General features: G+C 39.5%; 1 long non-coding RNA gene across 4 annotated transcripts; it reads right to left on the minus strand.

Moving 5' to 3' along the window:
• Nucleotides 1-27055, minus strand: LOC120741305. 4 transcript variants are annotated; one of them, XR_005697599.1, is made up of 5 exons: nucleotides 26584-27055; nucleotides 17288-17405; nucleotides 17031-17107; nucleotides 1486-1652; nucleotides 1-1078 (listed from the first exon to the last, which is right to left on the minus strand). It is a non-coding gene; the product is annotated as an uncharacterized LOC120741305 (long non-coding RNA). The 4 variants fall into 4 exon arrangements; XR_005697598.1 differs by lacking the exon at nucleotides 1-1078 and having other exon boundaries at nucleotides 1376-1652; XR_005697596.1 differs by lacking the exons at nucleotides 1-1078; nucleotides 1486-1652 and adding an exon at nucleotides 11211-11769 and having other exon boundaries at nucleotides 26584-27054.
• Between the last annotated feature and the right edge of the window lie 906 nt (nucleotides 27056-27961).

Consider the following 27961-nt stretch of genomic DNA (forward strand, 5'->3'; position numbering starts at 1 on the left):
TTTTCTTGTTAGTAGCTGTAACGGCGTTGTAACGATAGGAATAGTAATTAGTTAGATTACTCGTTACTGAAAAAAGTAACGCCGTTACTTGTAACGCCGTCATTCCCATCACTGATATTAGGCCCTTTATCTTAAAACCTGTTGATTTGAGAAATATTAGAATTCAATAGAATCTGTGGCTTCTGGAAATACCTTCATGTGTGCTCAATCATCCAGGTAAGGACATCCCAAAAAGTCAATTCTGTTCATCTAAACGTAGCATTTTCAGTACAACAAACGTTTACAGAAACACGTACAGGTCAGTGGCCACTCTTTCAGTGATGAGGACGTACACATTAATGGTCATTGAGCTCTTGTGTCAGGGAACTCCAGTGTGGGTACTGGTGGCTTTTATGATTTGATCTTTGTAGTCATTTAACTTCCTGTCCCCTCTTAGTTTCTCCATGACCAGAGCTTCTAGCTCTTCTAGCACATCAGTGGCCCTGCAGGCTGCCAGTTTCTTGGTTGCTGTTTTTACCCCACTGGTTGTGAGTGTGTAAATGCCCCCACTAGTTAGCTTTGACTGCAGTTAACTTGGGAGGAAGGAGTGGGTCTCCCAGGACAAGATGAAAACCAATTATCTGGGATACATACGTTTAATGATGCATGCAAATATCTCTCTCAATTAAATCTGGCTTGAGGTCTGCCATTTTTTAAATTCAGTTAATTCTCTCAGAAATGTTGGATCTGAATTACAAACGTGTTACAGTTATACTGTCACTGGTTAGTATAAATGGCTCATTGGGACATATATTCAATCCCATCACCTCATATCTGGTGTCAAAGAATATCAAAGCTGTACAAACTGTAACAGTCAGAATTTATAAAAACTGTAATCGTAAACAAATTCAAACGTGAGCTTTCTCTTTGTGTTGAATATCAACACTGTGACTTTCAGAGTGTAAACTTTACTTCAGCACAACCAAAAACTGAGTTGTAGAAGCATCACTCCAAATGTCTTCAGATAACAAGAAAAAATATCTTTTCAGTACACGGCCTAAATTTCTTCCCCGACTTCTTCTTCCATCGGCTTTGTCTGCTGGTTTGAAGACAAGAAAAAAAGACAATTTAGTCACTTTATCTGCATCATGCAGCTTGAACGTGTCGTGTAATGGTGTTATAGCCATAGTTATCCCTCTCCTGTGTCAGTATGACTTTACTGTACAGCATATGGCTGACATGTGAGGAATACTTATCTAATATGATGACAGACATTTGGTTTTATGTCATTAAAATGTAAACAGCAGGTGATTTTTATATTTTTATTATGTTTATAATTTCAGATAATGAAATTACTAAATAGCTGGATGAACATGAAAAATATGTCCATCACTGCAAATCTTCTTGAGAGTCACTAGAATAAATTCAACTAGACACACAAGACAAAATACGTCCTTAAATGTCCTTTAAGTGGCAGAACAAATGAACAAACAGTTCCTCACTTACTTGAGATGAAATCAGCTCAGCTACTTTAAAAATAGCTTCTAACTGGTTCCTCCTTTAACAGGAAGGCTTCTCGGGGGTAAGGCCATCATGCAGTCCAGCAGCCTTTATGGTTCTTCTTTGATTCAACAGGAACTGATAGAAAAGCCTTTCAGTGCCTCCAGCCTCCTCTGAAAGACACAGGCATAAACACAAACATGAAGCTTAAAGCTGCCTTACCTTTTCTTCAATGGCCGGCCAGCTGGTTATGGTCCGTTCTGTCTATGGGATGAGTATTGATAAGATTGTCACGATTCCGATTCCATTTTCGATTCTGTTTAACGATTCGATTCTTTATCGATTCTTTTTTTTTTTTTAAAGGAGAACACTAAGGTCGATTAGCTTAGAACTTTGGTTTACATCTACATTTACATCTTTTACAAATTTAGGAGTAACATGGCCCTACAAACCCAACAGTGAGACTTCAATGGGGTGTCACAGGGTCCCCGGGAAAAAAATTGTAAATGTAAAATAAAATAAATATTCTTCTGTAGCAATAACAAAGTATAATATAAATTATTCTGTAGCAATTACACAAGAATATCCAGTAATGTCCCTGCCTACAATTAAACACATTCACTTAACAAAAATCGGGGGCATCTGCTGTGGCAAATGGGTGCAAGGCTTTGACCACAAACTCAGTCACTGCTCGGTGACATTCGTCTATCCTGGCCTGAAAGGAGACGCTACCGGTAGATTGCAGTGAGAGCTGCCAGCATCTGAGCCAGCCAGACTCTGTCTGTCTCTCTCATCATGGTCACCTAAATGCACAGTAATGGCAGGTTTCGTAATAAGGCAGATCGCGCTAACATAATATGCACTGTTAGTTGATTATTTACCTGCCGCATTAACGGGAGAGGACGTGCAAACGTTACCGCTGCTGCTGGGCTGAGATTCACGAGTCCAGAGCGGAATTAAAAACACGACATTCATTTAAGGTCATCGCGTGTTTTGTGAGCAAATGCTTTTGCATATTCGTAGTGTTTCCTCCCTTAAATGAAATATCTACTTGGCAAGTATTGCAAGTTGCCCTGTTGTCATCCGTTCTCATAAAGTATAATCAAACTTTTTAGCGTTTGAGCCGCCATGTTTCCTGCCAGGTAAATGACGCTCCGCAACGTGGTGACGTCATTCGGGGCGACTGGAATCATTAAGGGAATCGTTTGCAAAAATGGCAAACAATTCCAAGGAATTGAAACAGTGGGAACCGGTTCTCAACAAGAACCAGTTTTCGATACCCATCCCTAGTTCTGTCACATCCAAAGGCGTCTCCTGGATCCTGTTTTCTCCGGTCTGGTTCCTGTTGTGGGCTGAGGTGTCCATAACCCTGCTCGCCACTGTTTTTTTTGTCTTGGGAGTCGTTGAATAAACCTTTTGAATTTGTACGCATTAACGTGGGCTACACAGACAGCTTCTACTCAGGCTCCAGCTCCAACAAGGATGGCTCTGATAAATGTGAGGTTTTAGCAAATAAAACGTTCATTATAAACAATTTTTTTTCTTCCAGTGGATTGGATCTGCTGTTTGTGACTGAGACACAGATGAGAGTGGGTGAGCCTAGCTTTATTTCTGAACTGTTACCCTCCGACTGCTCATTTCTTAATGCTCCAAGGAGATCAGGTAGAGGAGGAGGAATATTGACTGTTTTTAAGAAAAACACTTTCACTACAAACAACTCCATGTACTGGTTTCCCCTCCAGCGTTGAACTTCTCATATCTGACCTTTGACGCTCTCAACCGGTTGTGTGTGCAGTAATCTATCAGCGCCTAACTTTAACAAAGATTTTTAAATGACTTTTCATGTTTTGGGCTGAAATTGTGCCGAAACAGGATCGGATTATAATAGTTGGTGATTTTAATATTCATGTCTGTTGCCCTGATGGACTGCTTGCTCAGGAGTTTTTAAATCTTATTCAGTGTTTTGACCCTGTACAGTTTGTAGAAGGCCCTACACACCAGCAGGAGCAGACTCGTGACCTGGTGTTATCATATGGTTTATCTGTTTTATATTTGGAAATGTGGGATTCAGTGTTCTCTCATCACAAACCTGTTTTATTTGACATTTCTCTTGTGCATGAGTTTAAAGCTCGCGCTCCACCCCGCCGCTGCTGTCTTCTCCTCCACTTATATAAAGAAAATCTTTACCGATCCCGAGATTACTTATTGGGCCCACCCCAGATGAGCTGCTTTTGCAGTTCCAGGAAACCTGTACTCAGACCCTAAACACTGTGAACCCATTAAAAACCAGGCTCTCAAAATGTGTTCCTCAGCCCTGGTTAAATGAATCCACCCGAGCAGTCAGGCATCAGTGTAGGAGAGCAGAGTGAAAGTGGAAGAAAGACAAATTGCAGGTTTCTTTTGAAATGTTAAAAGAATGTTGGAAATTTGATCAGAATACAGTGAAAATGAGAGAAACAGATATTTTTCTCAGATCATTGTGTTAAATTGTCATAATCCCCATGTTCTTTAAGACTATCAGCTCTACTCTAAACAACCCTGAAGCCTCTGCTGACACATGTAATCAGTTCCTTTATTTCTTTGTAAACAAGGTCGAGTCTGTCAGGTCAGCAATAGTACTTCCTACAGACGACCCATCAGTGTTTATTCTCTGCTCAGCTGTTTTACATTCGTTTGAGCCTGTTTCATTCACAGTTCTTAATGAGCTGGTTAGACAAATGAAACCCTCTGATTCTCCTGCGGATCTTATCCCTGCATGGCTCTTTAAAGAGGTTTTTCCCTCGATTGGAACCTCAGTCCTTGCCGTTATAAATAACAGTATGACTTCTAGTGTGGTTCGCGATGGTTTTAAACATGCAATTGTACATCCTTTATTACAAAAAACTGGCCTTGAACCCTCAGTTTGCTCAAATTATAGACCAATCTCAAAACTCCCAGAACATAGTATTTACCCAATTCAATACAATTTTGATACTAATGGTATTATGGAGGTTTTTTAGTCTGGTGTTAAACATTTACATTCCACTGAAACTGTCATGGTCCTGCGACCATGACTCAGTGACTTTGTGTTTATGTACTTATTGTTATTACTTTCATTATTATTCATGGCTGTTTTGGGATGGTTTGTGTTTGGGATTTTAGACACTGGGTTCTGGGTTTGTGCTCCCTCTGTTGGTCCCTGGTGTTAGTGTTCCCCTGTCTCGTCAGGTTAATCAGGTCCAGCTGTTTCCCCCACCTGTGTGTGATTTCCCAGTGTCTCTTTGTGTATTTATAGTGTGTGATTTCCTCTGCTCCTCGTCGCGTCGTCTGTGTTCATCCTCTGTGTTACCCTGCGTACTCTGCATCTACCCTGTGAAATCCTCTGCGTGCTCTCCCTGCTGTTCTCCCTTCGTGTTCAGGTTTGCCACTCCTTTGTGTAGTTTCACCCAGTTTAGTTCATCCGTAGTTCTGTTTTGCCATCTCCTCTTTATGTTTGTTATTATCAATAAATCACCCTCACACCTGAATAAGTGCTGCACTTTGAGTCCTCCTTCCACTCTCCACACGGCCGCTGCCCCGGACCGTGACAGAAACAGCACTCTCACAGGTTTTTAATGACGTTCTTATAGAAAATGAAATGATTTTTGAACTAAAGTGGACGATAGAAGATTGAAAAATGCTGCCTGGTCTGATGGGTCTCAATTTCTGCAACACTCAGATTTTAGTGCCAGAATTTGTCTTAAACAACAAAAGCATGGATCCATCCTGCCTTGTATCAGGAAACGCTGATAAATTGAGCAAGTGAAACCACAACTTTAAAAGATTATTCTCCAAAATGAATCTTTTTGACAGCTTAACCCTTAGATGCACACGGGGTATCAAAAATGACCCCACGGGTTGTTTTTCTTCAAAATCTTTAAAATGCAAAGTTGTAATATATTCATATTCCAGGTATTCCTCATAAAATATGTTTGTAACATGAGGCCATTTGCATTTTTATTTATTTTTTCATTAATTTTTTAAAAAATGCAGTTTTTGTATCACTACCCCACTCTTCCACAAGTGGGGTCAAAAATGACCCCAAGCAGTTCCTATGGAATCTTCCATGAAACTTTCATTCTTAGCAACTCTGACTGTCCCACTTACACTTCTGATGGATCAAGAATTAATTTTTACACAGTAACATACACGATTTAAAGTCAGGGCTGCACATAAGTGGTCTTCAGGTGCGCATTCGCTGTCAAAATAAAAGTATTCCCGGAAATTCAGAGAATACGCGCTTCTTTTGCGGTGGAGGAACACCAAAGTAATTGCTTACGGAGCTTGCTTCTTCGACATCTTTAAGAGATCTGAACAAATGTCTGTCCTCCTCCAGAACATCTAATGTACGCAAACGAGCGTTCCAACTTCTTATCTGGTGCGCGTCTTTTATTTTGACAGCAAATGCGCACCTGCGGATTATTTATGTGCAGCCCTGTTTATAGTTTTCTGTGCATTTCAAACATTGTCCTTTCTGATGTTTTTTTTTTTTTAATATTTAAAGTAACATGGCTGCTATGAGGCCAGCTGTGGACCTTGCCCTACAAATGATCCAGGACAGATGGGATTAAGAGCCCATCGGAGGCATTGACTCAGAATTTGACATCTCAGATATAGAGGACCCAGACTATTGTCGTCCCCCTCCCCCCGAACAAGACTAGTCAGATACAGAGGAGTCCTCTGAAGAGGAAATGGATATTGAGTCTAACAGAATGAGCCCCTCTTACTGCTCTGGCCACAATATTCTGAATTAGTCAGCCAGGGCTTGCACCTGGGTTTAGTACTTTCTCCCCAGTAAATGCATGGAAGATGTTCATGTCTGATAATATAATAGAAGAGGTGCTGACATGCACAAACATGGAGGCACAAAGAGTAGCCACAGACAGGGGAAAAGAGTGGAAAAATGTAATCAAATAAAAGCTCCTGGCCTTCATTTGATTGACCACTTTTGCAGGAAGTGAGAAGAACTGGGATGTACAAGTTGGTGTGTTTTTTGGGAGTCCTCTGCATAACCCATTGTACAAGGCCACTATGTCAATTCAAAGATTTAAAGATATTCGCCATTTCTTGCACTTTGATGACAAGAGGACCAGAGCCTACCGACTGAAAACAAACCACATGGCAGCTTTCTGCTACATATGGGGCCTGTTCCTGGTCAAGTGCAGGCAGAAATTCATCCCTAGTGATTGTGTTACAGTGGATGAACAACTTGTGCCTTTCAGAGGGAAGACCCAGCTTCTGCAGTATATGCAGAGCAAGCATACAAAAGTGATACAAGCGATAGAAAAACTGCAATTTCTTAAAATTAATGAAAAAACAAATAAAAATGCAAAGTGCCTCATGTCACAAACATGTTTTATGAGGAATACCTCAAATATGAGAATGTTACAACTCTTTGTTTTGAAGATTTTGAAGGATAACAACCAAGTTTGTAGCAAAATGCATTATTTCTATTTGGGGTCATTTTTGACCCCACCCGTGGAAGAGTGTAGGTACTGGTAGGTTGTGCATCCAAGGGTTAAACAGAAAATCAGAAGTTTTCATACCTACAGCAAGTTTGATAAAAAATAAAAGATTTTAAAGATCTTATTTTTCATAACTTTCAGGGCAGATTTTTCATAAGCTGCAGGAACCCTGTTCAGTGTGAGTAGAGAACAGCCAAGTCCCCTCCTCTGATAAACCTCCATCTGTGCCACTGAAAACAGATCATCAGACTCTGACTGTAAACATGTTTCCATTTGTCACTTCAGTCTTTACTCTGAAATACAGGAAATGACATCATGGCTCAAAATCTTTGTCATTAAACTTTTTCTTTATTTAACATTTTTTAACATTATTTAACAACTTTATTTAACTTTATTTAACAAAATAAATTCAATAAAAACTTGAGAACAGGGAACTGATTTTTCATTGAACTGTTGAGAAAAAAAGAAGGAAAACACGGAACACAAACCCTGCAGATGAACAGTTTACAAAGATTCAAATGGAACTACAGGAACAGTTTCATTCATAGCTGCCTCATTAGATCTTTACAGCAGAGTCTATCTGAACTCTGTGGAGCCTGATCTCCAGGGTTTTAACCCTTTAAGACCTACCATAGAACCAAGTCCGGCAGAGCTTATATTATATTTTTACCTGCTGTGGAGCCATTTTTGGGAGCATTTCAAGTTGCTATACATCAATACAACCATTATAGCCCAGATTTTAATAATATGTCTGCATTAAGTGCATAGTAATTACATAAATTGCGAAAAAGTGCAATAAACTACAAAAATATTGAAAATCATTTTTGTTTTTTTAACATATATTTCTAGTTAGAGAAATTTAAGAGGCTTATCCCTCAAAACTGTAAATACAAAAAAGTTGCACAAAACAGTTTCCCACCACAGGAAATTTATTTTGAGTGTCTTCGTAGTATTATTTTTGAAATACACCAATTTTTATATACTGCAGGAAAAACGAAAATAAATATTATAATGCAAATTTGCAAAATAACAGCATGTGCATCAAAATAAACTATTTCCAGCAGTGCAATATGAGTCCTGAGCATCCCAGAAACGACACAGAAAGTCATAGAGTCAAACATAACTTTTAAAAACACCAGTATAAGCTCATAAGGCCCCGATCGTAAAAAACTACATTTCCGCAAAATGACGTCACTTCCGGTTTCGGGCAGCTCATGGCGGACATGCGACAGTTCACGCTGATGGACGTAGGAAGTGTTACGAACAGCTGATCGGATCCGGCAAAGCGTGTTTCTGGAATATTATGTTTTTGTTGCTGCAAGTGCTTTTTATGCAGTTTTTGCAAAGCTATATGTGGAAGGAAACTGTGACCGAGGACAAGCTGATGGCATAAGATGTAAGTACAACTCCTCCGGTTTCATATGCAAAAAAAATTATTGCGCTAGCTTACGTGGTTGCAGTGCTACCGGGATTTAAAAATAGTTACGCAAAACAGAGCGTGTCCGCTCCGACCGGCTCTAAAGGGTTAAGTTGGACCCTGAAACCAGAAGAGGATGTTTCTCTCTCTTCAGATTCACCGTCATCCTGTGATGGGAACGATTTCAGCCCTGCGTGATCACGCTGATGTTTGCACAGAGCAGATAATGAAGTGAATGTTTTGGCACATTGGTAACAGTGAAACAGTTTATTAGTAACGTGGGATCGTTTGTGTGCAGAGTATGAACTGAGATTTTTGAAGCTCTTGTCACACTGCTCACAGCTGTAGTTTCCTTCCATGTGTGTACGTTCATGCTCGTTACAATTATCTGAACGTGAGAAGCTTTTGTCACAGTGTCTGCACTTGTATGGTTTCTCTCCTGTGTGGACTCGTTTGTGTGTTTTAAGGTGACTTGCAGTGGTGAAGGATGACCCACACTGATCACAGAGGTGCTTTTTGACCCCACTGTGAAAGAGTTTGTGTCGTTTTAAGTCACCTGATGTGGGGAAGCTTCTCCCACATTCTTTGCAGTATTTCAGTTTGTCTCCAGTGTGTTTATGTTGATGCATTTTTAGGCCGGCTTGCTGACTGAAAGTTTTTCCACAGATGTCACAACGAAAGTCTTTCCCACCACCACAGCGATGACAAGGTTGAGAAGTGGATCCATCTGTGTCGCTCTGCTTCTAAACAAAGACACAAAGACAGTGTAAGTCAGTCCTTCAACACTTTTATCCTGAACGTCGCCTGAAATAAAGAGCATCTCTGCAGACGTCCAATTACATTTTACTGTTTCAATTAACACACTCAGTTTACTGGGCTACAATAACTACAATACTACCACCATAATACTACAGTAATACTTCTTTAATATTATAGTAACATCTGACTTACACTTAAGTACTACCACACTAATGTTTTTAGGGTACCCACATAGTGCTAAACTACTGTAACACTGCAATAATACTAATTTAATACTGCATTAAAAACACTGTAATTGTGCAGTTATAACACTCAGCTGACTGGGACACAAAAAAACACTATTACCCCCAATGACACTGAAATTATAACATTAAATGGCTATTTTAACACTAAAAGTACTAAAGCTATATGAAAGCAATAATACTACAGCTACAATACTACGAAACATTACGTAACGATACAACTTTGTTAACCATATCAGAAGATTACTGAATGGTTTGGTTTTGTACTTAATTTAAGTTTTATATTATTCCATGTATACCTGACAGAGGAATGAGCTGCTGTAAACCAAAGGCCATTTATACAGAAATAATAACAACACTATGATATACCATGAAACTGCCTGAAGATTCAATAACAGCATCATATCAGTTTTCAGGACTTTTTAGTTTCATATCAGTTTTCAGGACTTTTTGTTTTTCTTATGATCGTGTAAGCAAAAATCATAACTGAAATTAAAACTTGAATAATGGCTCAGAGCTACTCTTCGGTGCAGTAGAAGTGCTAACATGCTAACACAATTTAATGAGCAGACTTGTTCCAAACAGTCAGACTGAACTTACAAGAATAAAATAAAAATACAAACCTCACAGTAACTGCACTTGTAGAGTCTCTTTCTGGTGTGGATCTGTTGGTGTTTTCTCAGGTACTGTGGAGTTTTAAAAGTCTTCTCACACAGGTCACATTGATAAGGTCTCTCCTCAGTGTGGGTAAACATGTGGCTTTGTAAGTGTGTGTCTGTTGTAAAGTATTTGCCACACTGATCACACCAGTACACATCTTCTCCGGTGTGAATGCGTAGGTGTATATTTCGGCTCCGTAGCTGGCTGAAGGTTTTTCCACAGAAGTCACAGCTGTATGCCTTAATTCCAGAGTGGGTAACTAGATGTCTCTGTAAGCTGATCTTTTGAGTAAAAGCTTTGCCGCACTGATCACAGCTGTAAGTTTTAACTCCACTGTGGATGACTTGGTGTGTTTTTAGGGCTTTCTTCCAGGAAAACGACTTTCCACACAAGTCACAGCTGAACAGTCTCTCTCCAGTGTGGATGAGCTGATGTTGTTTTAGTTCAGACTTCAAAGTAAAATCATTCCCACACTCGTCACAGGTGTATTTTTTCTCTCTCTTTCTTCTGTGAGGTTTGTCGGCCTCCTGAGAGCGCTGACTTCTCGGTCCACGTTGGTCCTGCAGTGACAGAGATACAAACAGAGGCAGTGAGTGAAATGCAGTCATTGAACAAACTGAAGCTTCAAACTCCCTCCATTAACACTAGTTTTAATCCTGAAGGTGGAGTGTGGCACCAAACACCTTAAAGGTCTCTTATCCCCACCTACTGGTAGTAGTAACACATTACATCCAACCTGGTGTTAAAGATAATTAATGACTGTAAACACTCTAAAATCATGCCCATCCCTCCTGCTTGTACACAAATATTAATGCTAACAAACTCAGAATAGTAATAAATGTTTACCAGGTCTGTACTTTTTTATATTTCCTGTTGCTGATTCTTATTATATAATTCTGTAATTGTCTAATTGATTCAATGATAATGAATCAAATGTAACAGTTACTAGCTTGGTTCACTGAAGGATGATGTCAGAGTCTGATTGTAACCTGAGGGTTTTTTTTTTTTTACTTTTACTCTCTACATTAAAAAAATTATATCTGTATTTTCTACTCCTTACATTTTCAAAATAGGCTTGTTACTTCTGGTTTAAGGCATTTGAGGGGAGTTATTTCATCACTGCAGGTATCAAAGATCAAATTGATTTGAACCTAAACAGTAACACATGTGAAATCCAATCATGATCATGTACTAATCATGAGAGATGAAAGAGGCAAAACTGTGTGCTTTAGTCAGGGGTTAAATTGGGCCGGTGTTTGTTTTTTGGCACAAAACCTGAACGACTGCAGGTGCTGATAAGGTGCAGTCGCGGTATTTCAACATCTAGCAATACAAAGACAACAAAGAAAATATTTTTTATGTGGCAGCGATTCTATCAGCTCAACAAACATCAGCAAACACAAAACTCTTTATGTGCATTTTGTCTCAGTGTGATTTAAAGACTGCTGTAAAAATCCTCTGCAGGTTAGTGCAGGATAAGCAGGTAAGTTTACTGTTTACTGCATTGTATTATTACATTATTATTACATTACATTAATATAGCACAAGGTTCAGTTAGTTTAGCATAAAACATATATCGGTACTTCAGCTCTTAATGGAGTATTTCTTAACAGTAGTTTCTGTCACCTTCTGTGTTGAGCTCATTGTTTTCTCTGCAGTGGCTGAGCTGAGTCCAAGTAGCTGTTGTTCCTCTGCTGCTCCGTCAGACTCTTCTCCTCCTGCTGATCAGCTGGGACACAAAACAGATCTTTGTTAGACTCCACACTGCACTGAAGTGTCTCATATGTTCATTTGAGAACACAAAGAACAAATATTTAGCTTCCCTGGGTGGGCAACTTGGTTGAAATAAACACAAAAGGTTTGAGCACCGATACCAAATTTAGCAGTATGGCACACCAGTACCAGGAGAGCAATTCCTGTTTAAAGAATGTCCTGGCCAAAAACAAACAATCAATGGAGCTGCAAAAACTAGTACAGTGTTTCCAAACCACTGTGCCGTGGGCACATACGTGTGCCGTGGGAAATGATCAGGTGTGCCGTACAAGATTATCCTGTCTGAGTGGGTGTAGAAATCTGAGCCATGATCTGAATAACCCTCATCACTCAGTGGGGTCCACTCACACTTGGATTCTATACATGGATCAAGTCCACTGCACTACTTTCAAGCATTCTGAAACCTGTCCTCTAATGTGTGCCTTCCTCCTCTTTGTATTTACTCCTCCTCTCTGTCATTTATTCTAGCTGTCTTACTATTTATAATGTTTTCCAAGCACAGTTGGTATGGAGCACCCAGAATTTAGTTAAATATGTACAATGAAAATAAAAAAAACTATTCTATTGTATTCTATTTTATTTATCTTTGTTCCTCCATTTCAGTTTTGTTTGCAAACATGAAAATTATCTCACCCTCCAAAAAATTATGGAGCTTAAAAAATCAGCAGTACTTCTAAATGTGATAAAATTAGAGCACAGATCCCCTCTTAGGGGCCGAGGCTGTATTTGTTTTAAAAATGCATCTCTGGTATCTCTGGCCTATCATTATTATTTTTGCTAACAGTTAAGCAGACTCACTCGCTGAATACTGATCAGTATATATCAAATAATCTTTGAAATGATTCTAATAACAGGCCTCTCACAATGAGGCCAGTTTTTACAATCACATGCCCTGTGGGCCAACACAACTTTGCCCTGATAAGAAAAAGGCAGCTGTGTTTTAGCCTGGAATACATTTATTTTTATATTTCTCATAAATGTATTTTATTATAGCGCTTTTAATGCCAACATGTCGGAATTTTTGGAATTTAAGTTACCTTAAATGGATGAAGGGTGGCTAGCTAGCTGCATTCAAAAACTGTGCAGGTGCCACAGAGATGCTAACTAGCGCTTAGTAACAAACCAAAAAATAATAGAAGCTTAGCTCATTTTAAAGTTTTCTTCTAATAATAACACTGTTTTCTTCTCTGTGTTTCATTATCATTTGTTGATATTTTCTTGTAAATTAGTTTATAGCAGCTTGACTTGATGTAGAGGCTTTTTCTTTCACAGGGTTCACAAATAACTGACAACAGAGACCGAGGAGAGCAACAGAAAACTTCACTCAGGAGCTAAACTCAAGATTGACTGAACTCACATCGAAGTTACCTTAGTGCTTCTCTTTAGATGAGCCAGAACAATAAACTAAAACACAAACGCAATCAAGCGGGAACTGTGTGGCTTCTTCTTCTTCTTTTGGGTTTTTCTTTGGCGGTTAAAGCTTTAAGGTGGGTTACCGCCACCTGCTGGACTAGATGGTTAATATCCTAAATGTCATCATTCCTTTTTTTATGTCTTAAACTAATTGAGTGTCACTCTTTGTGAGCTAAAACTAGAGATTTAAAAGTATTTTAATAAACAATAAAAACTAAGACAAAATGTTTCAGTGTGTTTTATTCATTAACATAAACATCAGATGTCTTCAGCTTACCATTAGCTCCATTTCTTTAAGAGGTTTTGCTTTCTGCAGGCCACCACAGTATACAAGAATGTGTTGTTTTGCCTGATTTAATAAAGGTTACACTGACTCACTTCTCTATCATCAGATCCAAGTGTGACATTAGCCATAACTTCCCAGGAGGGGACTTTGACGACCGTGGCTCAGGGAGTTGGGAAGCGCATCTGCAACCAGAAGGTTGCCAGTTCAATCCATGGGCTCTCTGTCCTGGTCGTTGTGTCCTTGGGCAAGACACTTCACCCGTTGCCTCCTGGTGGTGGTCAGAGGGGCCCGGTGGCACCAGTGTCCTGCAGCCTCGCCTCTTTCAGGGTGCCTGTGGCTACAATGTAGCTTGCCTTCACCAGTGGGTGGATGACTAAATGTGTATAAATGCTTTGGGGTCCTTAGGGACTAGTCAAGCTATACAAATACAGGACATTTACCATTTTCATCGACGCACCTGAGCGGAACCCGCAATCACGCCTCGCCTCCTTAACGTCTGTGCCATCTATGCTTTTGTGTTGTTGTTGGTATATGTCGGGCTGTGAGCTGAAAAGCTACAGCCGACTGTATGCGTACAGCAATGTGTGTGAAAAGTGGTCAATAAAGAGATGCTGAAAAGCATGTTCATGGAAACATCCTCGGGTCTGCCGTGATATGTTTACAATGGGACTTCTGCTCCTGAACCTCTGTGCACAGCGTCTGCAAATCAGAGCTGAACAAAGTCACTTTCATCTTTATGCAGGACTGTAAACTGTCATCTGTGAGGCGTGAGCGGTGTTTGTTTTTAACATAGTTCACGGTGCTGCTGACATAATGTGGATCTGAAGATCCATAATTGGCCTAGCTGGGGTTGAAAGTCTCGTTTCAGCAGGCATACAGGCTTCCGCGAGTGTGACGCTTATTTTGAACGATGAAAAAGTAATAAAATAAGTTTATTTTTATATTTCAGTATCACAATAATCTTCCAATTTAGAACTACAAGTTGAAAAAAAGAACTAACATAAGTAAAATACACTTCAGCTAAATCCTTATACTTTATTTTCCCAAACCACGCGGAGCCGCAGGTTGCTGACCCCTGTTCTAGAGTAATGATTCTTGCTTCAGGTGTGAGAGGTCCCGGGTTCAACTCCCGGACGAGCCCATGTGGTGTTATATAAACTCTATGAACATTAGATCTTACATATTTCTTGGTCAGGTGCCATTTGAACCACATTCAACTCTTTAACAATAAGTCTGCACCTGCTTTGTGGAGGCAACTAATTGATTTGATAAGAACTTTCCAAAAATCTCATCCAATTAATTCTCCTTTACAGATTGCATAACTGTCACTTTTTACAATAAGAATTCTCCAACAAACTTTTGGAAGAAAATTATTTTTCTTTCATTTGTTTTGACCCCAAACTAACCAAATGTAAGGCTTCTTTTCATCAGCACAATAGTTTTCAATTTCAGGTTGGTCTATATTCCCCACATCCTGTTATGTCCTTATTCTCTTTGGGAATCACAGATATGAATATAATCAATTGATTAATTAACCATTGAATTTCTCTTCAATGGTGTCACAGGGTCCCCCCCCCGGGGGGGGGGGGGGGGGGGGGGGGGGAATTGTAAATGTAAAATAAAATAAATATTCTTCTGTAGCAATAACAAAGTATAACATAAATTATTCTGTAGCAATTACACAAGAATATCCAGTAATGTCCCTGCCTACAATTAAACACATTCACTTACCAAAAATCGGGGGCATCTGCTGTGGCAAATGGGTGCAAGGCTTTGACCACAAACTCAGTCACTGCTCGGTGACATTCGTCTATCCTGGCCTGAAAGGAGACGCTACCAGTAGACTGTAGTGAGAACTGCCAGCATCTGAGCCAGACTCTGTCTGTCTCTCTCATCATGGTCACCTAAATGCACAGTAATGGCAGGTTTTGTAATAAGGCAGATCGCGCTAACATAATATGCACTGTTAGTTGATTATTTACCTGCCGCATTAACGGGAGAGGACGTGCAAACGTTACCGCTGCTGCTGGGTTGAGATTCACGAGTCCGGAGCGGAATTAAAAACACGACATTCATTTAAGGTCATCACGTGTTTTGTGAGCAAATGCTTTTGCATATTCGTAGTGTTTCCTCCCTTAAATGAAATATCTACTTGGCAAGTATTGCAAGTTGCCCTGTTGTCATCCGTTCTCGTAAAGTATAATCAAACTTTTCAGCGTTTGAGCCGCTTATGCGCCGTGTTTCCTGCCAGGTAAATGACGCTCCGCAACGTGGTGACGTCATTCGGGGCGACTGGAATCGATAAGGGAATCGTTTGCAAAAATGGCAAACAATTCCAAGGAATTGAAACAGTGGGAACCGGTTCTCAACAAGAACCAGTTTTCGATACCCATCCCTAATGTTCAGTCTCTGACAGAAGGATTTGATACATGTAGAAAGTTCAGTTTTGAATTGGTGAAACAAATATTTTATTTATAGTTTCTCATACACAAGGCAGATAATATTCTTTATGTATATTATTTTTTACAAATACTGGAAGCTACAACCTGAAATAAAACACATTTTCATAAATTCATCTCTTATTATATAGAAAACTTCGATGATGTTCTGTCTCCCAGGAGGTATTTTGGATCGAACAAACTGTATTTAAAATAGCCAGAGTAGACCGAATTCAAATATTTCTAAAATCAAACGGTTAAAAATAAAGGGCCAAAAGTTCACCCCAATTGGAGACTGATATGTTGAGCTACATGAAGACAAGAAGATTAAAACTTAATACAAAAAAAGCTGATATACATTAAAATATTTGTAATTAAAGGAACATCAGCTGCTGTCAAGGCTCTAATTTGCTCCTTCAAAACTCGTGTTGTCAACTCTGGAGTTGTTTACATTCATACCAGTGTTTAAAACAACAGGGTTGAATTCATAATGTCCGTTGCCTGGTGGCATCGACCAGCCAAACATCTGGTATATGAATTTGTTAAAACTCAGAAATCTGGTGCAGTGTCTACACCTGCCAACTACAAAGAAGCATGAAGCCTGTCATGAAGTCAAGCTTCTTGTTCAAAGCCTTTACGTGCTTCCTCCAGGACACTGATATGGTTAGCAGATGTAGTTCAGAGGAAAGAAAAGAATTCCTACAAGGTCAGTAGATCTGTAACACAGTCTGGATTTCTTTAGGATGGAAACGTTACTTTTCAGAGACACAGAGCTCAGAGAAAACTACAAAAGTGGCTTGTCCATACCAAAATAATCTAGATGAATAAACTGCACCAAAGGCAAGAGGAGAAAATATTGACAGTACTCTGCAATATTTAACTTCTACAACTTCAGCTACACCAACACAAGGGAGGAAGTGGCCTTTCTTTACTCCCCCACCCTCTTTAACTGACCACATGGGTCAGAATATTTACTGTTATGCTTTGGCACAAGTCACAGGCATTTTGGCTGCATTCCTACAATTTGCCACCAGATTTCACTTGAACATTGCTCACTGGGCAACAATGCTGAGTACATACCTGTTGAGATTCTGAGAGATTCAGATTGATGAAAGCCATCAGAGTCTTCCAGTCTGCCATTTTTGCAGCTTCACAGACTAAAAAAGACAAAACTGGTTTAAGCATCTCTGCTGGAGCAGGTGGTTTGTCGCTGAGGATTCAAAGCATCTGTTTAAACCATCCTGTTTTGCAGCATCAACAACCACACTGATGTCAGCTCAGTGAGAGTTGAAGACATGATAACCAGTCATGTGTTCATAAACTGCATTAGGATGTACCTGTTCAACTTCACCCACTGAACCCAGGAGAGTAGGCACTGGAAAATCTCTTCTCCTGACCAGAGTCTGTGGCCATAGAGCAGCTCTTGATGTGGGTGTGTGCCTTACTTGTGAGATGCTGTGGACAGAAAGAAAGAAATTGACAAAAAAAAAGTAGGCTTTAAGAAAACAACCCCCCCAAAAAACCAATGTGAATATAGACTGCTCAAAAATAAAATAAAGGGAACACAAAAAGATGACATCCCAAATGTAAATTATTAAAATATTCTTTTTAAATACTTTGTTCTTCACATAGTTAGATGTGCTAACAACAAAAATCACAAAAAAATCATCAATGGAAAGAGACATCAGTGTAATGTTTTAAGAATTTCTACCAGGTCCTTGCAGGGAGAGCTGAAGCTCTCTTTTAAAGACCTGTTGGTCAATCTCAACACATTCTTGACCAAACCAGTGACTGCTGAGGGCCTTTTTAACTGAGGTCAGAGTGAGTGCAATGTGCAAGATCTTCATCTGAGTGGCCTGATCTATACCAGACTGATGTTGAAATGTGCCAAAGAGATTTGAACAGATGCTCTACACCAGGGGTGGGCAATCTGAGTCCACGAGGGCCGGTGTCCCTGCAGGTTTTAGATCTCACCTTGGGTCAACACACCTGAATCTCATGATTAGTTCGTTACCAGGCCTCTGGAGAACTTCAGGACATGTTACGGAGCTAATTTAGCCATTTAAATCGGCTGTGTTGGTTCAAGGACACATCTAAAACCTGCAGGGACACCGGCCCTCGTGGACTGAGATTGTCCACCCCTGCTCTGCACCCAACCATCTGCTTCATGCTTCCTAACAGCTTAAACCAGTTTCTTCAAACTGGACTCCCTGTTCAACTGTGGTGGAAGAAAGCAGTGTCAAGATTTCAGTACAAACAAAATCATCTGTGCCCACGCTTATTCAATCCTACTGCAGACAAAAACAGCTAGTGATGGCCCGCTTGAAGCTGACGCTCCGGTGCGTGTGTCAAAAAAATCAACACACTGCTTCAGAAGCACTGTGTCGAAGCTTGATTCGTTTGGCCAGAGTCACGTGATCAGTGACGCCCGAAGCTTCATTTAGAACCTAACTGCTTCGGTGTCTGATTCAATGGTTTATAAGGAAGCGAATTATTCGCGGGATTTGTGGAGTGTTTTGATGGTGACAGATAGCAAACCACTGATATTTTTACTGAGAGATTTGGAGCCAGCGAGGAATAGAGGAGTTTCTGTTGTGTGGGAGTATTTTGAGTTGATTTTGGTCAATCGGGTGGGTTTTCCAGCTTTGTGTTCTTGTTGTTTGCTTTTGTTTTGTGCGTGTTTGTTTTATCTGACAACAGGAAAAACTTAAAATGTCAAAATCTGCTTTTCATAATATAATTATCATTAAATAACTTTAGAAAGACTTCTATTTGACTCTTTATATTTAATGTTATAAAAATATATATTTTATGTTTTAAATAATCTTAAACTGTTAGTCTGCAAAATGTGCAGCAATTTAATTTATTTATTCTCTTTAGCTGATAGTTTGTGGGGCCCAGTTAGACTGTATAACATTCTTTAAATCGTTATCAATAAAAGAAAACTAAAGGAAACACATCTAAAGCAAAGCACGCAAGAGAACCAAAAACTCAGCAATCCTCTCTGCTCCAACTGACACTGCATGAACAGGTGCCTAAAATAAGCAATCAATACCACCCAAATCACATGACCCACCATAAACTATCACAAAATACTTTCAATACAAACCTCTTAAACATAACCATCAAAAACCACACAGTTAACAACAGCATGCAATCTGTATATTAAGTTAAGGCTTACTGGGCTTAAGCCCGGGTTGTTTTTTCAGAAGCCCGGGGTCTTTTGGAGTGTAATTTTTTCATAGTTAGATGCCTGGCTGACAACTGTATAAAACAAAACTACACACAATATTCGAAGCACATAGTGCACACTGTGGGAATTTACAACTGTGCGTAAATCCCCCCCTAATATTGGTATGATCCGAGCTCAGGCACTAAGCACTGAGCGAGGGGGCGGGGCAGCTGCTGCCTGCGAGTGCGCTGTTGGAGAAACAGAGCCAGGCAGACACAGTGTTGCCAACTTAACAACTTTGTCGCTATATTTAGCGAGTTTTCAGACCCCTTAGCGACTTTATTTCTAAAAAAAAAGTCGCTAAAAAAAAGACGTGAAAGCGCGTATCGCTTTTACTCTCAACAAGCAGCGGGTGCTGTAACACAGTCAGTTCTTCTTTTACTCTTATGCTGTTTTGTGGATCACAAGGTTTAAAACTACTTATAAACACACACACACACACACAAAGTAACTCCACCAGAGCGCCTATTTCGGGTCACTTTTGCCGGTCCAAGCCCGGGTAAAGGAGCAGGGTTGGAATTGTGACATTAAAAAAAACAATAATTGCTAAAAGAAATTTAATTTGTAGTTCTAAATAAACTCTAAATGCATTTAGGACGTTTTTTACTCACTTTGTCTCTTCCACGATGTTATTTCTCTCTCCGACAACATAGGTTACAATTAGATTAGCATGACCAATTATGCAAATTAGGCGATGATGTCATTTAGCGACTTCTAGCGACTTTTAGGACAACCAATAGCGATTTTCCTTACTGAGGAGTTGGCAACACTGGGCAGACAGAGGAGAACTGAAGTTTGACCAGGTACCAAAGCAAATCATTCGTACCGTATTTACATTATTTGTATAATGTAAATATGACGGTGCATCACGAAAGATTGATATCAAACTGATCACGTGACCCATATTACGTTACTTGCTCTTCAAGTGAATCAACAAATGGCGAAATGAAATGAAGCCGAACAACAACAATGCTGTTTCTTTAGAGAGTCTTAGCTTACATGTGTGTTTATTTCATATTTTCAGTTGTTACCCTCCACGGCTAAATAAATCGGTTTCAGTAATGCACTGATAAACAAGAATGGACATTAGAGGGTTCTTTCAAAGAAAAAACTCTGGTAGATGTTATTTTATATATTATGCTTTGTATGTTGTTCAGTATATTTCTATGCAAAACAAGAAGAACTTAAATACACAGTAGTATATTCACAGTTTAAACCAGATATTTACATACACTTTATGGAAAACACAAGAACATTTTTTTACTGTTAAACATCAATTTAAAGTAAACTTGTTTTGTTTTGGATAAATAAATATTGAAATATCTTTTGAATTAGTTAAATGTCAGAATAAAGAGAGACAGAGCTTCTATTTTTTTTATCACTTTCATCAAATTTAGGAGTACATATACACTAAGTTTATTGTTAATTAATAAGAAAACTCCAGACGATTCCATTCTGAACTGAAGAAGCTTCTGATAGGTTAGTAGAGTCCATGTGAGTAAATTGGTGGCACACCTGTGGATGCATATAAGGCAAAACACAGAGCCTGTTTCTTTGAAATGGGAAAATCAAGAGATGTCAACCAAAACACCAGGAGAAGAACTGTGGAGCTCCATAAGTGTGGCTCAATTTTGAATACAATTTGGTGCCATTTACAATTAAGAAATACAGATAGTTTCTCTCTTTACTCTTAAAGTTAACAAATATGTTTTTATATTTATCAATTAAAAAAAATAAACATTTAGTCTGATTTGATGTTACAATTAAAAAAAATTTAAAACTACACTTTTAACAGTGTTTTAGCCGCGAATGTCGCGCCGTAATCTTCACATGTCTGGTCAGGTTGTCAACATAGAACATGTTTGCAAAAGTGCTCAGATGTTTTCAGAGATTTCACTAGCTCTGCTAACAATTAGCATGCAGATTGCACCCAGGGGGTTACGTTAACCGGTTTGTTTACATATTCCACTCTCCGTGTTCCACATGTTGCATTCACAGATTCTCATTTTCACCAAACGATCGTCTCTTTCCGCCTGGTCTTGTGTCTCTGTGCTTCTGTAACATAAAGAACGAGCTGACATTTTTCTCACGAAACCAGCGATCAGCTCAACAGACCCTCAGTTTACCTGCATGCATCCTCCTCCTCATCTGTCAGCTGTTTAACACTTGCTGCTAATTCAAGAAACACGCCTACGTTACCTGGTGATAGTCACAGTTTAACTGGGCAGCCGGTGCTCGATATAAAGCAATGTCAGCGCATTTTTCTGCACAAGATAAGGAAATATAGTATTTTTCCCGAGCGCAGAGCTGCTGGAGCTTGTTTCCTTACAGAGCACTTTATAGGCGAACCAGTTTCATCGGCGGCTGATGTCCAATCACCGGCACACAGCTTTGAAACCTCACCTGAGGTTTTAGCTCTCAGTGGTTAAACGCTGGACTTAATACACTCAGGTTTTGTCTGTCGGGTCACGTTTACTTCGCTGTTTTATTTACAACTGAGCAAATCTGTTTGGCTGAGGTTAAAGTTATGTTTCATAACTGCATAGTTTCACAGACGTTTAATGGTTCACTGGCACATGTGTTAGACTGAACTATTCGCTTTTCTTTATCTGGTGTGTTTTGGATTTAACAGTGACTCTTGAGAGTAAACTAACTTTTAAAATGTTTTAAAGAAAGAGAAGAGAAGGCGCATTTCCACCGAGAGGAGCAGGGTTTGCAACAGCGTGTTCATCATGAAGACTGCAACCTGGACAGAAATATTATATCATCTGTTTTTTAATAGTTATTCAACTGTATTCTAAGCACCAGCTGCCTGTTAGAATATTTCGAGTTTACTTAAATAAAAATAAATGAAGTTAACATATAATTTGTGGGGTTTTTTTCTCTTTTTTTTCTTTTTCGGTCATGTTATGTTTAACTGTCAAAGGCTTGTTACAAACTATGAAACACATGTGCAGACTTCTGGATGTTTTGTTCTTTATGCTGTATATTTTCACGTCTCCGGAATAGTTGGCAGTTAGATAGTCAGCTGGGAAACTCTGTGTTAACTCATGGAGCTGAAGATATCGTGGATATGCTGACCTCGCTCCGTGGTGTACAGGGCCGTTTACCCTCATGATTAATATACACAATAAAAATATTAGCCGAACATCATGAAGTCTGTATGTGTTTCATAGTGTCGAACAACCTTTGTACAGTTAAAGCCAGCAGTTACTACATGACGGAAACACCAACGTTATCTCTTTTATGCGTTTATACACAGGTCACGCTGATTACTGAACAAAAACCCAAAGATCAGCTGTTAATCGAATTTATTTGCTTTCTCTCCTCCTTAAACATGTTTTTATTGTTAGTTATAATTCAGAATTGGCGACTGAAACACGTAGGACACATAAGAACATCAGGAAATAAAACACCGATAAATATAACCTCAGTAAAAGAAGTCAGTGTCAGCGGGGGTTATTACAGCTGTGTACCGGGGCCTGCGCTTTGTCGGTGGTAATAACAGCTCGATTGCTTGCGAGGCGAACGGGTCTATCCCACGCTTTGCCGTGAGACTGGGCAAACATCTCCGAAATCATCGAAGCACTTTTGCAAAGAGGCTGTATCTTGACAAACCGACCAGACACATGAAGATTAAACCACTACATTCTCGGCTAAAAAAATATTAAAACGGTATTTGGTGACACACAAACAGGGTTTTTCAAAGTTCAGTTCTGTTAGTTTCCACATGCCGGTTGTTGTGTGCTAAAAACAATGGCCACCAGGCCAAAGCAATGGTTTTGACTCAATCAGCGTTAGCCCCGCCCCCTGAGTTTGATGGGTGAGGTTGACAGATAAAATTATTTCATGGTGAGACCTGAAGGTGTCAACTGTGCAATAATTAATTAAAATGTGAAATAAAGAAATAATTAATTAAATGTGCCAATAATTAAAATGTGAAATAAAGAAATAATTAATTAAATGTGTCAATAATTAAAATGTGAAATAAAGAAATAATTAATTAAATGTGTCAATAATTAATTAACCCTTTAAGACCTACCATAGAACCAAGTCCGCCAGAGCTTATATTATATTTTTACATGCTGTGGAGCCATTTTTGGGAGCATTTCAAGTTGCTATACATCAATACAACAATTATAGCCCAGATTTTAATAATATGTATTCATTAAGTGCATAGTAATTACATAAATTGCAAAAAGGTGCAATAAACTACAAAAAAATTGAAAATCGTTTTTGCTTTTTTAACATATATTTCTAGTTAGAGAAATTTAAGAGGCTTATCCCTCAAAACTGTAAATACAAAAAAGTTGCACAAACTAGTTTCCCACCACAGGAAATTTATTTTGAGTGTCTTCGTAGTTTTATTTTTGAAATACACCAATTTTTATATACTGCAGGAAAAACGAAAATAAATATTATAATGCAAATTTGCAAAAAAGCAGCATGTGCATCAAAATAAACTATTTCCAGCAGTGCAATATGAGTCCTAAGCATCCCAGAAACGACACAGAAAGTCATAAAGTCAAAGATAACTTTTAAAAATACCAGTATAGGCCCTGAGGCCCTGATGGTAAAAAAAAAAACTACATACAAATGACGTCACTTCCGGTTTCGGGCAGGTAATGGCGGACATGCAAAAGTTCGCGCTGACGTCTATTCCAACGTAAGAAGTGTTACGAACAGCTGATCGGATCGGCAAAGCGTGTTTCTGGAATATTGTGTTTTTGTTGCTGCAAGCACTTTTTATGCAGTTTTTGCAAAGCTATATGTGGAAGGAAACTGTGACCGAGGACAAGCTGATGGCATAAGATGTAAGTACAACTCCTCCGGTTTCATATGCAAAAAAAATTATTGCGCTAGCTTACGTGGTTGCAGTGCTACCGGGATTTAAAAATAGTTACGCAAAACAGAGCATGCCCGCTCCGACCGGCTCTAAAGGGTTAAATGTGTCAATAATTAATTAAATGTGTCAATAATTAATTAATTACATGTGTCATAAATATTTATGTAATTAATTATTTCCGATTTTAATTAATTATTGCCACATTTAATTAATTATTTAATGGTGTATTTAATTAATTCATTATGGCAGTCCTGGCGTTCCATACCTAACAGCCTCCACATGTTCTCACTGTAATTTCCCCCTCATGAATGAATTTATGCTGCACTAATCTGAATGTTTGCAGGGAAATCAAACGCATTTCACACGCAGTACTCAAGCTGACTTCCCTTTGTTTGAATGACGACTTGTACGCGCTGACTCCACAGACAAGGTACGAAAATATGTCAGGCTACGTCAATAGCGGTTGGTCTTCAGGGTTTCTACACCACAGCCGTATTTCATACGGGTCCACATTTCCAATGCACGCTATTTTCTGCAAGTACCGCTGCTTTGCCTCTGGACGCAATCGGTGTCTATACAGTTCATTCTCTTTTGAGCTGCTTTTAAGCATCTTTCTTGTAGTTGTCGTTCCAACACAGTGTGTTTGTTTTGATTCGTAGACCCCGAAAATGGCGCTGCGCTCCCACAATGCATTGCGGCGTGACGTCAACTCCAAAGCCCTATACAGTTTGAAGCTGGAGGATCTCTATATTAATATCCGATAGCAGCTAGGTCCCCTAACTTTCAGTAGCTGTTGAAAGGATAAAGTTGTGGTATATCAGTGGTTAGAAATACCATTATTACTTTAGGTTTAGTTTAACACAAAGTCAGGGCTGACCCGGGACCATTGCTGTGAGTCACAGTGCGCAGCATAAAAGTCCTTTCACATTGGACGCAGGATGTGCTGCTAATGCTAACTGCTAACTAAGAGCAAAGGATCCAGAATTTGTTGCGCTGGCTGCTGGGCTCTGTGGGTTTTTGCAGCAGCTCTACCTGTACTAGATGCACCTGCTCCTTGTCTTTTCTATCTCCGACTTTATGTCCTCTACAAGAGTTTGTTTTTTTTGCTAGTTCTTCAAATGTTCAATAAAAACATCTATGCTAATTCATAACGAAGAAAGCTTTGTGATTAAGACTGTCACTTCCAAAACACTGCCCGCCCCCACCCCGCGGTCCGCAGCGCTGTTGAAAAGGCTGTGGAAGTCCCTGTATTAAACACGTAGACCTGTGACACAAAAATCACCAAACTCGGACGACCACAGACTGTTTTACTTCGTGGTGATGAAGGAAAACGCTGGGTTGGCATGTAAAAGGGCATTTATTCCCTTCAAAGAACTGCAGTTCAAAAAAACCGCCCATGCGACAGCCAAACCCATCTGTTCTCTGATTGGATTGTTACATTTGTGATTGACATGACATTGACCAATCAGATGAAAGGAAGAAAAATAGGGTCAAAATTCGTACTTGTAACTTGCAGGGGTTTTTTTGGCTTAGTCCACACACAAATCTTTTTAACACATACAAATCTTTTTTACGCACACACAATTTTTTTTTTTTTTTTTTTTTTTTTTTTACACACATACAAATCCTGATTTACAAGTACAAAATTTTTATGACCACATTTTGAGCCCATACAGCACTTAGCAGCTAATTACTGAAATGAACGCACTCCATGTTTGCATCAATTAACGCAGTATTAGATCACCCAAAGAACTTTCCACTCACATAGAGCATTTTTCCAAATGCATCCTTATGTTAATTTGACCTGCAGGTGTTCAGTTGCACCTCTGTGTAAACCCCCACAGCAGCTTTTAGAGGCCAAAACAAGGTTTTCATACTCGGACAAAGTATTAAAAAAATTATGACACCGAATATCATGATGACTGCTGACCACTCGTTTTGTTTTTTATTAATTTTATTAAATAAAAAAGTTTGAAAGTGGCAACTGAAATTAAATAATTTAAATAAATTCTGCATCTTTATTTGTGTGTTTGAAATACATGATGGACTATGACTTCCGGTAATGGCGTTGACTGGGTAGACGTGTTTTAGGTCCGCTCCGCTACACGGCTCAGCATTTACCTAACGAACCTACTTCTTTGAGATTTTGATTCCCAGTTTTGGATGTATTTTGCCTTTGTCGACTACCGAAGATTTGAAGAATGTCTAAGTCAAAGGGCAAACAAGACCGAGACCGAAAAACCTCGACACTTGCGGCGCCTGTAACTGCAGCCGAGATTAGCTTAATGCTCGAGGAGCATAGAGCTGCATTGCTAGCGGACTTCAAGTCATCCTTTCAGGACTTGTCCTCTAAGTTAGACACTGTGCAGTCTGCAGTGCAGGACCACTGTCAACGCATTAATTCTTTGGAATCGACATACACTGAATTTGACCAACGTCTGGACCAATTAGAGTTCGAATGCTCTACGCTTCGCAAAGACAACAACTGGCTAAATCCAAGGTGGCAGACTTGGAAGGTCGCAGCAGAAGGCAGAAAATACGACTTGTGAGACTACCTGAGGACATTGAAGGCCCACGCCCAACAGCTTTCTTTTTTCAGCTCCTCGTCGATGTTTTCGGAGCGCAGGTGCTTCCCTCACCGCCCGAGCTGGACAGGGCGCACCGGAGTCCAGCTCCGAAGTCGACGAAACCACGGTCGGTTATTCTGCCACCAAATAAAAGACCTTGTAATCCGTGAAGCTCGTAAGAAAAGCGAGCTCAGCTACAGCGGCCATAGGATCCGGTGTTCTGACAAAACAGCCTTGTCACTACCCGATCCGTACCGGAAACCCGATCGGTACCCCGCATGCGCGAAAGGTGTCTACTTCCGGTCGAAGCGTTTTACGATAGTTACGGGTCAGAGTATCTGTTAAGATGTTAAGAATAATAAGTATCTCTTAACATGTTTCCAATAATAAAGCATTTCAATATAATGTAGACAAAAACGAAAAATAAAAAGATCGTTACGGATCCGGACTCCCCGATCCGTACCGCGCATGTACTGGGGTTTTCTTCTTCTTCTCTTCGTTTAATGGCAGTTTACTCCCCAGTATACGAGGATACTGCCACCTGCTGACTGAGCGAATGAGCCCTATTGTAAAATGAACGAGCGTCATTACAAACGTGTGTTAAATTTGATTTAGTGATAGTCGAGTGTGTTTATTCTTGTCTGTGTGGAGAAGATTGATTGGAATAGTGATGATGATGTCCGCTTACACCGTCAATTGTCAGTAAACACTTCATCTGGCTGATGAATCTACACGTGAGATATTACAAAGTCTGTATTATTAACTCTGTAATTAGGCGCCATTCTTAAAGAGGAGATTTGGCGTCGCACCAAAGATTCGGCTGTCTGTAAGAACGGGGGTTTCCACTTCGCTGAGGTACTGCCGCGGGAGGACTGGGAAGAGAGGAGGCGGCTGTGGCCGCAAATTGAACAAGCCAGACGGGCTGGGAAACGGGCCTTTTTCCGGGGTCCTCATGGATACATCGAAGGACGGAGGATCGTTGACGTTGAATGAAAGACTTGATGTAAGACTGTATACAGTGGAATATTATTAATGGGACAAAAGAGTTCTACTTAAAGTTAAAGATTATTAGTCACTGAGTTGGTGACAAGTGTTACAATTTAAACTCATATTTATATATTTTTCTTTTCTTTTTTTTAAAAAAGAAGTTATTTTCTTAGCATATTCTTATTATGGTTCACTCAAAAATTTCTTTTGGTTCATTAAACGTTCGGGGTTTGAAGGAAATTGTTAAGAGAAAGGCACTTTTTTTTATTTTGCAAGGGGCAAAAATGTCATTGTCTGTTTTTACAAGAAACTCACTCTGTGGATGCCGATGCTACCTTTTGGGCTAATCAGTGGGGAGACAAGATTCTTTTCAGTCATG

The sequence above is a fragment of the Simochromis diagramma genome, unplaced genomic scaffold (genome assembly GCF_900408965.1).
Source record: "Simochromis diagramma unplaced genomic scaffold, fSimDia1.1 OVJJ01000602.1, whole genome shotgun sequence".
NCBI classification, from domain to species: domain Eukaryota; kingdom Metazoa; phylum Chordata; class Actinopteri; order Cichliformes; family Cichlidae; genus Simochromis; species Simochromis diagramma.